Source organism: Triticum aestivum, chromosome 4B, assembly GCF_018294505.1.
Source record: "Triticum aestivum cultivar Chinese Spring chromosome 4B, IWGSC CS RefSeq v2.1, whole genome shotgun sequence".
Lineage (NCBI taxonomy): Eukaryota > Viridiplantae > Streptophyta > Magnoliopsida > Poales > Poaceae > Triticum > Triticum aestivum.
In genome coordinates this window covers 225,459,886-225,474,114 of record NC_057804.1, presented here as the reverse complement: position 1 = coordinate 225,474,114, position 14,229 = coordinate 225,459,886, and positions in this window count along the sequence as shown.

Below are 14,229 nucleotides of genomic sequence, written 5' to 3'. Positions count from 1 at the left end.
ATAAATTCGTCGTAGTTTATCTCGATGATATACTCATCTACTCCAAGAACGAGGAAGAACATGCCGAACATCTAAGACTAGTGTTGCAGAAACTTCATGAGCATCGCCTTTATGCCAAATTTTCAAAATGTGAATTCTGGTTGTCAGAAGTGACCTATCTGGGCCATGTAATATCTGGTAAAGGTATTGCTGTTAACCCTGAGCGAGTTCAAGCCGTCCTTGACTGGACTCCACCTGAATCTGTCAAGCAAGTTCGGAGTTTTCTAGGCTTAGCGAGCTATTGCCGTCGCTTTGTCGAGAACTTCTCCAAAGTTGCTAAACCTCTAACCGAACTCCTCAAGAAAGATAAGAAGTTCGAATGGACTCCACAATGTGAGCACAGTTTTCAGGAACTGAAAAGACGCCTGACTTCTGCTCCCGTGCTGGTACCGCCAGACTTCTCCAAAGACTTTGTTATCTACTGCGACGCCTCGCGACAAGGACTAGGTTGCATTCTCATGCAAGATCGACACGTAATTGCCTACGCTTCACGGCAATTGCACCCACATGAGGAGAATTATCCTACCCATGATCTAGAACTTGCAGCCGTAGTCTATGCACTTAAGACCTGGCGACATTACCTCCTCGGTAATCGTTGCGAAATATTCACTGATCACCAAAGCCTGAAGTACATCTTCACCCAACCGGATCTGAATCTCAGGCAAAGACGTTGGGTTGAATTGATCACAGACTTCGACTTAGGAATAACCTACACCCCAGGGAAAGCCAACGTCATGGCTGATGCGCTAAGTCGTAAATCTTATTGTAACAACCTGATGTTACAACAAAGTCAACCGCTTCTCCATGAGGAATTTCGGAAGCTTAACCTTCACATTGTACCTCAAGGTTTTCTTTCCACCTTGGTGGCAAAACCTACACTTACGGATCAAATCATCGCTGCCCAAAAGCGAGATAAGGGAATCTCTAAAATCAAAGAGAACATTGCTAGCGGAGGTGCTAGTTGTTTCTCCACTAATGATCATGGTGTTGTGTATTTTGAGAACCGTCTAGTGGTTCCCAAGAACCAGCATCTATGGCAGCTGATCCTTAAGGAGGCCCATGAATCTCCTCTCACCATTCATCCCGGTAGTACTAAAATGTATCAGGACCTACGCCAGAGGTTCTGGTGGACTAGGATGAAGAGAGAAATTGCTCAGTATATTGCCAATTGCGACGTCTATCGTCGTGTAAAAGCAGAGCATCAACGGCCTGCTGGCACCCTTCAACCCTTAGCTATTCCTGAATGGAAATGGGATAAAATTGGTATGGATTTCATTACCGGCTTTCCCAGGACCAAAAGAGGGAATAATGCTATCTTCGTCGTGGTCGATCGTCTTTCCAAAGTAGCTCATTTCTTACCTGTTCGTGAGAGTATAACTGCTAGCCAGCTGGCAGACTTATACATCTCCCGAATAGTGTCCCTTCATGGTGTTCCTTTGGAAATCAATTCGGATCGAGGAAGTCTTTTCACCTCTCGATTTTGGGAAAGTTTCCAAAATGCTATGGGAACTCGTCTCTCCTTTAGCACCGCCTTTCCACCCTCAGTCGAGTGGTCAAGTGGAACGCGTCAATCAGATTCTAGAAGACATGCTTCGAGCCTCTGTAATCTCATTCGGAATGGACTGGGAGAAGTGCCTTCCATTTGCCGAATTCGCTTACAACAACAGCTATCAATCTAGCTTGGGTAAAGCCCCTTTTGAAGTTCTCTATGGACGACGATGTCGAACACCCCTTAACTGGTCAGAGACCGGGGAAAGACAATTCTTTGGCCCGGATATGATTCAGGAAGCAGAAGAACAAGTTCGTATCGTTCGTGAAAAGTTGAAAACAGCCCAATCCCGTCAAAAGAGTCAATATGACCGAAAACATAAGGCTATGACTTTCGCGGTTGACGAGAAGGCTTATCTTCGGGTCACCCCTCTGAAGGGAACCCAACGTTTCGGTATCAAAGGCAAATTGGCTCCTCGTTACATTGGACCTTTTCGCATTCTTGCCAAACGAGGAGAAGTTGCCTACCAATTGGAACTACCTCCGCACCTCTCCAGAGTTCACGATGTCTTCCACGTTTCTCAACTCAGGCGTTGCTTCTCGGATCCTATCCGTGAAGTGGACCACGAAACGCTTGATCTCCAAGATAATCTTACATATCGAGAGTACCCCATTCGTATCCTCGATCAAGCCGAACGTACCACGCGACGTCATAATATCAAGTTTCTCAAGGTTCAATGGTCGCACCATTCTGAAGATGAAGCAACTTGGGAAAGGGAGGATCGTCTTCGACTTGAATATCCCGCCTTCTTCTCGGAGGAACCCAAATCTCGGGACGAGATTCTTTTGAGTGGGGGTGAGTTGTCACACCCTAGCTAGTCATGCATTAGAGTGTTGCATCATGTTTACTTTTCATCAGAAACTTGAAATGGGGATGACAGAACCCCCAGTCCCCTCTGAAACCAACTAGGGTTACTAAAATAATTTTTCAATGAACCTGAAATGCCCTTCTAAAATGTCCATCATTTTAGCCTTGGTTCAGAACCTCTGACAAAAGTGGTGCACATTTTTCTAGGCCATCTTAGGGTTTTTGAATTAAATCATAGATATTTGAATTTGGGCATTTAAAATAATATAAAATATTTAAATGCTCAAATATCTCCAAACTAAAATGTTTCATGTTGGAAATATTCCAACTATGGACCAGGAGTAGTTTGGTGATTTTTGGAGTTGACTAGGTATTTTATTTAATTCAACAAAGTTGCAGAAATATTAAATAAAACAGAAAACAGAAAAGAGAGGGAAGACTTACCTGTGCGGCCCAGCCAGCTGGCCGGCCCAGCTAGCCAGCCCAGCACTGTAGCTCCCCGTCGTCTTCCTCCCCACGCCCCGAAGCTGCTGCGTGCTCGCGCGCGCACGGCCGCGCGGCCACCTCCTGCTTGCCGACGCCCTCCTGGCCGCGTGGACGACGTCCGCAGCCCGTCCCGATCCCCCCTGCTCTCTCTCACTCTCCCCCGGCTTCTCCCTCGCTCTCTCCCTCTCACGGCCGAAGACCACCGTTGCCGCCGTTCGCCGTAGCCACTGTCTCCGGCCACCCCTCGCTCCCCCGAGTAGCTCAGAAGCTCCGCCACAACTCCCTCTTCCTCCCCACCGCTCCACGAGTCCCCGGAAGCCCTGCATCGCCACCACGTCGCCGTTCCCCTCTTCGGGCTCCGATCACCGTCGCCGACGAATTCGCCGTCTCCAGCGCGTCCCCGAGCCCGCTTCGACGCCCACTGCAACCGCGGTGAGCCCTCGAGCCGTTTCCCCCTCTCCTTCCCCTCGTTCCCTCACCGTAGCTGCATCCCCACCACGGCCGAACCTCCGCCGTCGCCGAGCTCGCCGTCGACGCAGCTCCGGTGACCATTTGGTCACCCCGGCGAGTCCAACACGTTCGCAAGAACCCGTAGAGCATCCCTAGCGCCTCACTTTGCTCGACTTCGAGCTCCAGCACCAATCCCGCGCACGACCGAAACCTGGCGGCCGCAGCCGAGCTCACCGCCGTCGACTCCGGCCACCCCGACCCCAACTGACTCCGCCAAGAGCCGCGGGTCGTCCTCAGCTTCACTCCGGTGGTCGCCGCATTCCATTTGGTGGCCGAAACGACCAAAACCACTATCGCCGCCGCACTGTTGGTCGCCGCCGGCCAGAACTCCGGCGAGCTGACGTGGCCTAGTTGATTAACCACTAATCCACCACCTACTGACGCTGACAAGTGGGCCCCAGGGCTTAGTCAAAGCTAACCAGCCCGGGGTCAACGCGGGATTAGCCCTGTGACACTGACGTGTGGACCCCACACGTCAGGTTTGACCCGAGCCAGCCCTGTTGACCTGCTGATGTCACTGTGATGTCAGGCTGACGCAGTAAATGATATTTCTGGATTTAAATTAAATCAGGAAATTCCAGAATATTATTTAAACTTCAAAAATTCATAACTTTTATTCTGTAACTCCAAATTGGACAAATTATATATGAAAAATGATCAGAAAAATCCAATCTATCCATCTGTACTATTTTCATGCATGATCAAACAAGTTAAATTGATGTTTTAATCAGAATAAGAAAAGGCACTTTAAAAGGCCATATTTGAATTTGGAATTTGAATCTTTGATTCAAATTTGCTCAAACCCTACTGGCTTTAGTTGCATTAGCCCAACACACTCATATTGCCATGTTTCATGCATGCATCATATTGTTGCACATTGTTTGGTGATGCCTGTGTATCGTTATCCTTTGCGACAGGATCTGTCCCCGAGGAGTACCGTGATTACCCTAACGAAGAGTCGTATCCGTGCAACGAACCATCAGGCAAGCAACCAACCATTTGATCATATCGATACAATCCCATGTTCTCGCTCCTGCTCTCTTTTACTGCATTAAGACAACGCGATTCAAACTGCTGTGTGCTACGGTAGTTGAACCCATTTCCTCTGCATGACCTGTCATTGCCACAGTAACTAGATGAAACCCACTAGCATGTGTAGGAGTTGATTGAGCCATATGTATGTGTTGTTCCTACCTTGCTATGCCTGCTATGCTTAGAGTTGTGTCAGGTCTGGTTCATCTGGGTGATGGGCTAGAGTGAAATGATTATGTCGGTAATAAGAGTGGTGTGGTGAACACGATTTGGTAAAGGTATCGATGAGAGGCCATGTAGGAGTACATGGTGGGTTGTTTCATTGAAGCCGACCTTAAGCACTGAGATCTGTATGTGTGATTTAAGATACAGCTACTACCATGCATTGGGCCCTGAAATATGACCCCGCTCGACTTCTTATTCACCCTAGCTCTCTGTCCAGGAGTTGCAAGTAGTTTCTGGTGTTTGTAGCCTACTGGAGGCCGTGGACAGCGCTGACCGTAGGGGTGGGCTGTGATGCGGTAGGTACGTGGCACGGTGTACCGAATACCCGTTAGGTATCTCGGGAACCCTGTTCACATCGTTCGGGGCCGTATGGGAAACCTCGGCCGGACTCCCTGCGGATGGAACCTGAATAGGCGATAAACCTGGACTAGAGGCTTAAGTGTTTAGGTAGGTCGTGGTCTACACCCACGTCGGCTTTCGCTTGAAGTCTGCCGAGCACATGTCGTGTGCAGACGCTAAGTGGTGGAAACATGTATGAAGAAGTACACCCCTGCAGGGTTAACATGATCTATTCGAATAGCCGCGTCCGCGGTAAAGGACTACTTGGTTGCCTATACAGTTCATAGACAAGTAAATGGAAACTATTAAAAGCCTCAAGATAAGTGTGAGTGCCGAGGATGGCTCTTCCGTAGGAAGACGGAGGCGGATCCTCGGTAGTGTATTGAAGTGGTGAGTAGTGGACTCGTGTGCGCAAAACTATTTCAAATTGGAGTATCGTAGGATAGTCTAGCCAAGAGTCAAAGCTGGCTTGCTGCAATAACTCCACCAACCCTTCTTGATACTATGCATGTATGTAGGATCTGATGTAAGTCTTGCTGAGTACCTTTGTACTCATGTTGCTATAATCTACATTTTTACAGAAGACGCTGCAACCCCTTCTGATGGGTTCTATGTAGACGTTGACATCAACGAGTAGGCTAAAGACCCAGGTGGTGACCCTGAGCTTGTGAAGGACCACGTAGTATAGCTAGGCTTTCCAAGCCTCTTTTATTTTACTAGTTGTCTGTACTCAGACAAAGTTACTTCCGCTGTTGGCTTGTATGATTGTATGACTTGTATGTTGGGTCGTGAGACCCGTACCTTTGTGTGTATGTTATGTATGGCTCACTGAGCCCTAAATAAAGTACTTGTGTCGTAGAGTCATGTTGTGATGCTTCGTTGTATTTGCACATATCGAGCATATTGTGTGTATGATTGAAATGCTTGGTATGTGTGGGATCTGACTATCTAGTCGTTTATCTTTAGTAGCCTCTCTTACCGGGAAATGTCTCCTAGTGTTACCGCTGAGCCATGGTAGCTTGCTACTGCTCTGGAACACTTAGGCTGGCCGGCATGTGTCCTTCTTTGTTCCTGTGTCTGTCCCTTCGGGGAAATGTCACGCTTTGAGTACCGGAGTCCTGTTAGCCCGCTACAGCCCGGTTTACCGGAGTCCTGCTAGCCCAGTGCTACAGCCCGGACCCACTTGCTGATGACCGACACGTTCGAAGCTGGGTCATGGATGCCTGTCCCTGTAAGTCTGTGCCACTTTGGGTTTACGACTAGTCATGTCAGCCCGGGCTCTTTATCATATGGATGCTAGCGACACTATCATATACGTGAGCCAAAAGGCGCAAACGGTCCCGGGAAAAGGTAAGACGACACCCGTGGGGATACCGTGCGTGAGGCCGCAAAGTGATATGAGGTGTTACCAGCTAGATCAATGTGACATCGAGTCGGGGTCCTGACAATTAGAGACAACCACATTCACTTTAAATAGGGCACCACGTAATTCCGATGAGATGACACCGTATGAATTATGGTTTAGAGAAACCTAAGTTGTCGTTTCTTAAAGGTTTGGGGCTGCGACGCTTATGTGAAAAAGTTTCAGGATTAAGCTCGAACCCAAAGCGGATAAAATGCATCTTCATAGGACACCCAAAACAGTTGGGTATACCTCCTAATTCAGATCCGAAAGCAATATGGATTGTTTCTTGAATCGGGTCCTTTCTCGAGGAAATGTTTCTCTCGAAAGAGTTGAGTGGGAGGATGGTGGAGACTTGATGAGGTTATTGAACTGTCTCTTCAACTAGTGTGTGGCAGGGCACAGGAAGTTGTTCCTGTGGCACCTACACCAATTGAAGTGGAAGCTTATGATATTGATCATGAAACTTCGGATCAAGTCACTACCAAACCTCGTAGGACGACAAGGACACGTACTACTTCGGAGTGGTAAGGTGATCCTGTCTTGAAGGTCATGTTGCTAGACAACAATGAACCTACGAGCTATGGAGAAGCGATGGTGGGCCCGGATTCCGATAAATGGCTCGAGGCCATAAAATCCGAGAACGGATCCATGGACTTTGGTGGACTTGCCCGATGATCGGCAAGCCATTAAGATAAATGGATCTTTAAGAAGAAGACGGACGTGGATGGTAATGTCACCGTCCATGAAGCTCGACTTGTGGCGAAAAGTTTTTCACAAGTTCAAGGAGTTGACTACGATGAGATTTTCTCATCCGTAGCGATGCTTAAGTCCGTCGGAATCATGTTAGCATTAGCTGCATTTATGAAATCTGGCAGACGGATGTCAAAACGAGTTTCCTTACCAGTTTTCGTAAGGAAAGGTTTTATGTAATACAATCAGAAAGTTTTTGTCGATCCTAAGGATGCTAAAAGGTATGCAAAGCTCCAGCAATCCTTCTAAGGACTGGAGTGAGCATCTCGGAGTTGGAATGTTTGCTTTGATGATGATCAAGATTTTGGATTTATACAAAGTTTATAAGAAACTTGTATTTCCAAAGAAGTGAGTGGGAGCACTATAGAATTTCTGATGAGTATATGTTGTTGACATATTGTTGATCAGAAATGACGTAGAATTTCTGGAAAGCATATAGGGTTATTTTGAAGGTGTTTTTCAATGGAAAGCCTGGATTAAGCTACTAGAACATTGAGCATCAAGATCTATAAGGATAGATCAAAACGCTTAATGGTACTTTCAAATGAGCACATACCTTGACATGATCTTGAAGGTGTTCAAGATGGACCAGTCAAAGAAGGAGTTCTTGCCTGAGTTGTAAGGTACGAAGTTAAGACTTAAAGCTCGACCACGGCAGAAAAGAGAGAAAGGACGAAGGTCGTCTCCTATGCTTAAGACATAGGCTCTACAATATGCTATGCTGTGTACCGCACCTGAAGTGTGCCTTGCCATGAGTCAGTCAAGGGGTACAAGAGTGATCCAAGAATGGCTCACAGGACAGCGGTCAAAGTTATCCTTAGTAACTAGTGGACTAAGGAATTTTCTCGATTATGGAGGTGGTAAAAGAGTTCGTCGTAAAGGTTACGACGATGCAAGCTTGACACCTATCCGGATAGCTCTGAATAGAGAGACCGGATACATATAATGGAGCAACAATTTAGAATAGCTCCAAGTGGAACAGTTATTTTGGAATAGCTCCAAATAGAGCGGGGTAGCTGCATCTAGGAGATGACATAGAGATTTGTAAAGCACACACGGATCTGAAAGGTTCAGACCCGTTGACTAAAACCTCTCTCACAAGCAACATGATCAAACATAAACTCATTGAGTGTTAATCACATAGTGATGTGAACTAGACTACTGACTCTAGTAAACTCTTGGGTATTAGTCACATGGCGATGTGACCTGTGAGTGTTAATCACATGGCGATGTGAACTAGATTATTGACTCTAGTGCAAGTGGGAGACTGTTGGAAATATGCCCTAGAGGCAATAATAAAAGTATTATTATTATATTTCCTTGTTCATGATAATTGTCTTTTATTCATGCTATAACTGTATTATCCGGAAATCGTAATACACGTGTGAATACATAGACCACAATATGTCCCTAGTGAGCCTCTAGTTGACTAGCTCGTTGTGATCAACAGATAGTCATGGTTTCCTGGCTATGGACATTGGATGTCGTTGATAACGGGATCACATCATTAGGAGAATGATGTGATGGACAAGACCCAATCCTAAGCATAGCACAAAAGATCGTGTAGTTCGTTTGCTAGAGCTTTGCCAATGTCAAGTATCTCTTCCTTTGACCATGAGATCGTGTAACTCCTGGATACCGTAGGAGTGCTTTGGGTGTATCAAACGTCACAACGTAACTGGGTGACTATAAAGGTGCACTACAGGTATCTCCGAAAGTATCTATTGTTTTATGCGGATCGAGATTGGGATTTGTCACTCCGTGTAAACGGAGAGGTATCTCTGGGCCCACTCGGTAGGACATCATCATATGCGCAATGTGACCAAGGAGTTGATCACGGGATGATGTGTTACGGAACGAGTAAAGAGACTTGCCGGTAACGAGATTGAACAAGGTATCGGTATACCGACGATCGAATCTCGGGCAAGTACAATACCGCTAGACAAAGGGAATTGTATACGGGATCGATTGAGTCCTTGACATCGTGGTTCATCCGATGAGATCATCATGGAACATGTGGGAGCCATCATGGGTATCCAGATCCCGCTGTTGGTTATTGACCGGAGAACGTCTCGGTCATGTCTGCATGTCTCCCGAACCCGTAGGGTCTACACACTTAAGGTTCGATGACGCTAGGGTTATAAAGGAAGCTTGTATGTGGTAACCGAATGTTGTTAGGAGTCCCGGATGAGATCCCGGACATCACGAGGAGTTCCGGAATGGTCCGGAGGTAAAGATTTATATATGGGAAGTCCTGTTTCGGCCATCGGGACAAGTTTCGGGGTCATCGGTATTGTACCGGGACCACCGGAAGGGTCCCGGGGGCCCACCGGGTGGGGCCACCTGCCCCCGGGGGCCACATGGGCTGTAGGGGGTGCGCCTTGGCCTACATGGGCCAAGGGCACCAGCCCCTAGAGGCCCATGCACCAAGATAAGGGAAAAAGGGGAGAGTCCTAAAGGGGGAAGGCACCTCCGAGGTGCCTTGGGGAGGATGGACTCCTCCCCCCTCCTTAGCCGCACCCCTTTCTTGGAGTAGGGGGCAAGGCTGCGCCTCCCCCCTCTCCCCTGCCCCTATATATAGTGGAGGGGAGGGAGGGCATCCATACCTGAGCCCTTGGCGCCTTCCTCCCTCCCGTGACACCTCCTCCTCTCCCGTAGGTGCTTGGCGAAGCCCTGCAGGATTGCCACGCTCCTCCACCACCACCACGCCGTTGTGCTGCTGCTGGATGGAGTCTTCCTCAACCTCTCCCTCTCTCCTTGCTGGATCAAGGCGTGGGAGACGTCACCGGGCTGTACGTGTGTTGAACGCGGAGGTGCCGTCCGTTCGGCACTTGATCATCGGTGATTTGAATCACGACGAGTACGACTCCATCAACCCCGTTCACTTGAACGCTTCCGCTTAGCGATCTACAAGGGTCTGTAGATGCACTCCTCCTTCTACTCGTTGCTGGTCTCTCCATAGATAGATCTTGGTGACACGTAGGAAAATTTTTGAATTTCTGCTACGTTCCCCAACAACATGGTCATTACTTTGGCCTGTGCGTCCTTTAGGCTCTTCTTAGCATGCTCTAGTTTGAGCTGGAGTTAGATCTTCTCCTTCTCGAAGGCAGCATACTGGGTTCCAAGTTCACAAGAATTCTGGAATCAAGGAACAGAGAATTCAGTCGACAAAATGCAAACACCCCCCCCCACACACACACACTTTCGAGTGGAGAGGGTCAAATTCAGATCATTCTTATGAAAAGGATGTGTTCTCAAACCTCTGCCAAGTGCCCGCAGTTGACAGTGGTCTCGGGGACTACACCCAGTGGGTGCACTCAACATGCCCCCACTGGACCAATTGACCACTTGGTACGGTCCGTCCGAACCGAGTGGAAAAGACAAAAAAATATCTCCTTGTTCTCAGAGCCCCGCCGACTACCCTCAGTCGACGGTGGTCTCGGGAACTACACCCAGTGGGTGCACTCAGCGTGCCCCCACTGATTCAGTTACTCACTCGACACGGCCTGACCACACCGAGTGAAAAGCAGCAAAACAAGCACATTCTAAAGACCCCCGCTGAATCAACCATTCGACCTGGGTCTCAGGGACTACACTAGTGGGTGCACTCAGCTTGCCCCCACTGGACCAAACAACCCACTCGACACGGCTTGACCAGTTTGAGTGGAAGAACTACACAGCAAACAAAGACAAAACATCTAGTGGATGTACAGATTCAAGGCACAGACCTATGATAGATGCACATTAAAGGTTCCAAAACGCTCATCTACAGACATCTTGCGAATAATAAAGCAGCAGTTTTCAGATAGCATATCCTAACAGAGCAAGGTCCAAGGCAAAGACAAACCAATCGGAAATCAACTTACAATCGTACTTACTCGGACATTGGCTTGCAGCGCAGAACTGGCGTCTTATGTAGCCGTGCTTGACTCGTACCCACCTTCAGTCGATCCATCATCAGGAAAGCGTGCATCATTGCTTCCTTCGCAGCTCCTGTTTGATCCTCCGGGACATGATGCAGAGTGAACTGAGTCGGTGTTGGAGTCTGCGATGCACTAGTTGGATTGGAAGTTGGAACACTCGACGCTACAGGCTGAGAAGTTGACAAGGGGACAACAAAGGTTAGGACAGTCCGCGACAATCCACCAAGATCTTGGACCACAGGTTCAGTCGACGGGTGTGATGTCCGGCTTGAAGGTGCTCTCTTGGCCATGTTCCATGAGCTGGTTGAGCTCTTGCTTCTTCGTCATGTGTTCTTCGGAATTTCCTCCTCGTCGTTATTGGGTAGCTGAATAACATTCGCCAGTGCTGCAGTCACTGGACAATGAGATTCCAGTCGACCACCAATACAGTTAAGAAGGCATAAGCATATTCGCAAAGGTCATACCTGCTCGAGAAGTGGCCATGTCTGTAGTTTCCGCATCAGCTTGCTCGTCATAAACATCCATATGGGACGCTCCATAAGTGGCACCACTAGAAGTACAAGATCTCCCTCGGTCAGAAATAAGCAAAAGTCCACAACAGCCATGAAGAAAGGAAAAAAACACTTATGCCGAAGCAACATGCACGACCACTTTGATTCTAGGCAGAGCCTTCCGGGGTTTGGGAGGAGCAACCTTTGCCTTCTTGGCAACCTTCTCAATCGGCTCAGGAGTGGTCGTCCGTGCACGCTTCTGGGTCTTTGCACTCGACACCACGACCTTGCTATCGTTAGTCGCAGGGTCTTCTGTCTTCTTAGATCGACACTCGGAGCGTGGTGGTGACTCAACCTCGTCATCATCGTCAGAGTCATCACTAACGTCGTCACTGCTATCGTCTGCGTACTCAAAATCGTCGCTGCCTTCGCTCTCCCCGTGTTGTGGCTCCCCGTATGGCAATGAGGAGTACATGTTTGTGAACGCCTGAAAGACACATATTACACAGTTTAGTTGGATTCCACTACAGGTGCATATTGAAAAGCAAAAAGGAAAAAAATGGTCGACAAGATAGACCAGACCTCTCCGGGAAGATGTTTAGAGTGGAATGGCAAGATCTGCTTCGCCCCGCATGGGTTGTCTTTATTCCGAGTGATGCTCTGAAGCCACTGGGCCACCGTCTCTTCTTCAATCTCCTCCGATGGACCCGAGTAGTGTCTTCTGGCCCTGAGTACAACCATATAGGGTAGTCCCGGCCCTGCATAGGCTGGATCTTTCAACTGAGAAACGTCTCCAGTAGATCCATGCAAGTCACTCCGCCCCTGATGAGCTCCACAACTGCGTCAACCAGGACGGTCACCTCACCCTTCTCATGATCCTCTATAGTCAGCGAACGAGGGGCACGAAGCCTCTCCAAAGAAAAAGGAGGAAGACCAGTCGACTGACCAGGAGTCGGGATGTCTTCACAATAGAACCAGGTCGACTTCCACCCTCTACTAGATTCGAGAAAAACCATGGGAGGATAAGAACTCCTACCCCTCATCTGGTACATAACTCCCCGCACATTGATACGTCTCCAACGTATCTATAATTTTTTATTGTTCCATGCTATTATATTACCCATTTTCAATGTTTATGGGCTTTAATTTACACTTTTATATAATTTTTGGGACTAACCTACTAACCGGAGGCCCATCCTGTATTGCTGTTTTCTTGCCTATTTCAGTGTTTCGAAGAAAAGGAATATCAAACGGAGTCCAAACGGAATGAAACCTTCGGGAGTGTGATTTTTGGAACGAACGTGATCTAGAGGAATTGGAGTGGAAGTCAAGAAACAACTGAGGCGGCTACGAGGGTGGAGGGCGCCACCCTACTGGGCGCGCCCCCTGTCTCATGGGACCCTCAGGAGTCCACCGACCTACTTCCTCCTATATATACCCATGTACCCCGAAAACATCAGAAGCGACCACGAAAAACTATTTCCACCGCCGTAACCTTCTGTATCCGCGAGATCCCATCTTGGAGCCTTCGATGGTGCTCCGCAGGAGGAGAATCGGCCACGGAGGGCTTGTACATCAACACCATAGCCTCTCCGATGAGTTGTGAGTAGTTTAAAATAGACCTTCAGGTCCATAGTTATTAGCTAGATGGCTTCTTCTCTCTCTTTGAATCTCAATACCAAGTTCTCCTCGATCTTCTTGGAGATCTATTCGATGTAACTCTTTTTGCTGTGTGTTTGTCGAGATCCGACGAATTGTGGGTTTATGATCAAGTTTATCTATGAGAAATATTTGAATCTCCTCTGAATTCTTTTATGTGTGATTAAGTTATCTTTGCAAGTCTCTTCGAATTATCAGTTTAGTTTGGCCTACTAGATTGATCTTTCTTGCAATGGGAGAAGTGCTTAGCTTTGGGTTCAATCTTGCGGTGTGCTTTCCCAGTGACAGCAGTGGCATCAAGGCACGTATTGTATCGTTGCCATCGAGGCTAAAAAGATGGGGTTTATATCATACTGCATGAGTTTATCCCTCTACATCATGTCATCTTTCTTAATGCATTACTCTATTCTTTATGAACTTAATACTCTAGATGCATGCTGGATAGAGGTTGATGTGTGGAGTAATAGTAGTAGATGCAGGCAGGAGTCGGTCTACTTGTCACGGACATGATGCCTATATACATGATCATGCCTAGATAATCTCATAATTATTCGCTTTTCTATCAATTACTCGACAGTAATTTGTTCACCCACCCTAATACTTATGCTATCTTGAGAGAAGCCACTAGTGAAACCTATGCCCCCCGAGTCTATCTTTTATCATATAATCTTTCAATCTAGTTTTATTTGCATCTTCACTTTTCCAATCTATATTATAAAATACCAAAAATATATTTATCTTATCATATTATCTCTATCAGATCTCACTTTCGCAAGTGGCCGTGAAGGGATTGACCTTTATTGCGTTGGTTGCGAGTTCTTGTTTGTTTGTGTAGGTGCGTGGGACTTTTGAGGAGCCTCCTACTGGATTGATACCTTGGTTCTCAAAAACTGAGGGAAATACTTACGCTACTATTGCTGCATCACCCTTTCCTCTTCAAGGAAAACCAATGCAAGCTCAAGACGTAGCAAGAAGGATTTCTGGCGCCGTTGCCGGGGAGGTCTTTGCTCAAGT